Source organism: Bos javanicus, chromosome 8, assembly GCF_032452875.1.
Source record: "Bos javanicus breed banteng chromosome 8, ARS-OSU_banteng_1.0, whole genome shotgun sequence".
Taxonomy (NCBI): Eukaryota; Metazoa; Chordata; class Mammalia; order Artiodactyla; family Bovidae; genus Bos; species Bos javanicus.
Window position 1 is genome coordinate 68,112,723 of NC_083875.1, and position 2,962 is coordinate 68,115,684.

The 2,962-nt window shown below is 50.7% G+C and overlaps 1 pseudogene; it reads right to left on the reverse strand.

Annotated features, from left to right (window-relative positions):
- Positions 1 to 287: 287 nt before the first annotated feature.
- On the reverse strand, positions 288 to 1,217 carry LOC133253432 (small ribosomal subunit protein uS5-like; annotated as a pseudogene).
- Between the last annotated feature and the right edge of the window lie 1,745 nt (positions 1,218 to 2,962).

Genomic DNA, 2,962 nt, shown 5'->3' on the forward strand with positions numbered 1-2,962 from the left:
TCCTGTTATATGCCAGATGTGGTACAGGATGCTGATGTCATAGCAGCTAGTGAGACACTGTGTCTTTGGTCCCTTGGAATTTACAGTGAAGTGGTGAGAGACACAACATAGAAAGAGAACAAAAAACCAAAATATGTCCATATTTTGAATTTATGTATTTGTTTGTACATGTGTATTTATGGGGCTTCCCAGGTGGTTCAGTAGGTAAATAACCTGCCTGCCAATGCAGGAGACTTAAGAGATGCGGTTTGATCCCTGGGTCAGAAAGATCTCCTGGAGGAGGGCATGGCAACCCACTCCAGTATTTTTTTTTTTCTTTTTACTGGTTTCATTCACTTTATTATTCTCTTTATAAAATTATGTGGTGGCTACAGCTGGGGCCTGGGTCCTCTGCATGGAGACTCTGGTGTGGGTCTTCACAAGATGGTCAGTGAATTCCTGATATGGAGTCTTGGTGAACACTGTCTCTTTCCAGAGGTCAGGGGTGAGATAACTGTAGGTCTTGGAAATGGCATCAAAAGTGGCCTTGGCGAAGTTGTCCAGGGTGGCGGTGCAGCCCCTGGCAGAAGTGTAGCAGTCGTAGATGCTGGCCATGAGCAGCAGCTTCTTGGGCACAGGGGTGGAGAGATGCCAGTGCCTCTGGGGGCAAGGATGAGGCGCACCAGCATGGAGCCACAGCGGCCAGTCACCTTGCAAGGAACCGTGTGGGGCTTGCAGATCTTGTTCCCCCAGTAGCCTCTTCGCACAGGGACGATGGACAGCTTGGCCAGGATGATGGTCCCACAGAGGCAGTGGCTACTTCCTTAGAGCGCTTGTCCGTTGTAATACCCGATGGCAACAAATGCCTTGAACCTGGTCCACTGGCCGGCACGGGTCTGCTTTTGCACGGGCATAATCTTCAAAACCTCATCCTTGAGGGATGCTCCCAGGAAAAAGCAATAATCTCAGACTCCTTGATGGGCAGAGAGAAAAGGTAGATCTCCTCCAGGGACTCGATCTTCATGTCCTTGACCAGGAGGCCCAGCTTGGTCACGTGGAGCCACTGCTTGTCCTCGGCCTTGCCTCCGCGAGCTCCGCAGCCCCTGCCCCGGCCCCGGCCCCGGCTGCGACCCCGGCCCTGGACGCCACTGCCGAAGCCTCTGCGGAAGCCACCTCGGCCTGCATTCCACGCCCCCCGGGGCCTCCGGCACTTCCGCAGCAGTGGCGTCATCCGCCATTTGGTGTTTTCACGAAGGAGAAGCCACTCCAGTATTCTTGCTTGGAGAATTCCATGGACAGAGGAGCCTGGAGGGCTACAGTCCACAGTGTTGCACAAAGTAGGATACGAGTGAAGCGGCTTAGCACGCAGCACACACGTAGGTGTTTATAGGTGGGAAATGCTACAAGGGGAAATGAACAGCATAATATAACGATCTCTGGGGTGAAGGGCTGGTGGGTTTGAATTACGAACTCATCAAACTAATGTTTATTTATCTACACACTAATCAGGGCACCTCCTCCAGGAAGCCTTCCTGGATCAGAACCTCTTTTGCCTGTGTTCCCAGAGCAGCCTGCCCTGCTTTGCCCATGCCACGTCTGGGCACTTAACACACCAAACATCTTACAGTTTTAGTGTCTGTCTCTGGAGGTTCTGAGTTCCCTGGGGGCAGTGGCTGTCCTCTCTCAGGGCAGTACCTGGCCCTGAGAGAGGGCAGCTGATGGCTGTGAGTGAATACACAGGCCAGATAGTCAAGGGACTGGGGTAGGGGAGGGAGATATCAAGGAGGAGAGCTTGGTTGGCTCTTTTCAGAAGAGTGCAGTTGAAAATAAAATTGTGGAAGTCACTTGGGTATTTGTTTATAAATGACAAAGGCGGTCAGGAGCTTTTGATGAGCTCCTCATTCATCCTGCCCCCATCACCTTCCTGTCATTTTCCAGTTATTTAGAGCCAACCGGCCAGATAGCCCTTAACCAAGCAATATACATGTTAATGTGGAGAGCAGAGGCTGAGATTGGAGTAGCAGGCAAAGCACATTATTCAAAGGGAAGACGAGAAGGAAAAGAAATGAATGGGCTGGAGGCTGGGGGCAGATGTTGCCTTCATTGAAAGTCACCACCAGCCTTGTCTCCCTAGGGCCTGACACCCTGCTGTGCTCTCCACCCTTCTTCTCGCTGCCCAGCCTCTCCCCTCCAACATTCTGTTAGAAACAGAACACCCTCAGTTTATTTTTAGTCCTTTCCAGAAGGCCCTTGGCAGTCTCACTTTAATTAGAATTGTACCCGAGTACTCCAGAGCTATTGATGGAATGATTTTGTCTCATCTTGCTGGCATTGTGTAGGGGGCGGCCAAAACTGCTTTCAGAGAAGTGGAAAATTTATCATTTATTTGTTTCTCTTGGCCAATTAGCATCAGTCCAAGGAGGCATGTGAGAAAGAACACTGGAGCTGGCAGGAGGAGGGGGCGTGAGCTGACACCTTCACCTATGGGCTGAGCCATTTCCTTCACTCATGTAATGGTGTCCTCATGCCTGCCAGCCTTCCTCCCGGGTTACTATGAGGAGCAAATGACTCCAGGAGAAACACTGATATTATGAAATGAGGTTCAGTGGAAGCACTGCGTGTCAATTACTGCAGCATGTGCAGAGAGGGGGAGGAAGGGGAGGAGAAGGAAGAAAAGGAGTCAGATTCCTAGGTTCTTGAGCACTGCTGCTTCCACCCTTCTCTCTTGGGTGGTGAAGGTGACATCATACTGGCCTTTGCAGCCACCTCCTCTGGATGGAGTTTTTAGGATGGATAGAAATGACTGGAAAATTTTGTGTGTGTTTTGTGTATGTGTGTGCATGTTTTTTGTTTTGTTTTGTTTTCAGATGAGTGACTCAGGAGACCCTCCAGTGTACTCTGGAGGATCAGGTACCCTTTTGGTTCCAGGCTGCAGCTCTGTAAGCCATGGATACAGCATTGGAGGTACCTGACAGGTGGGCTC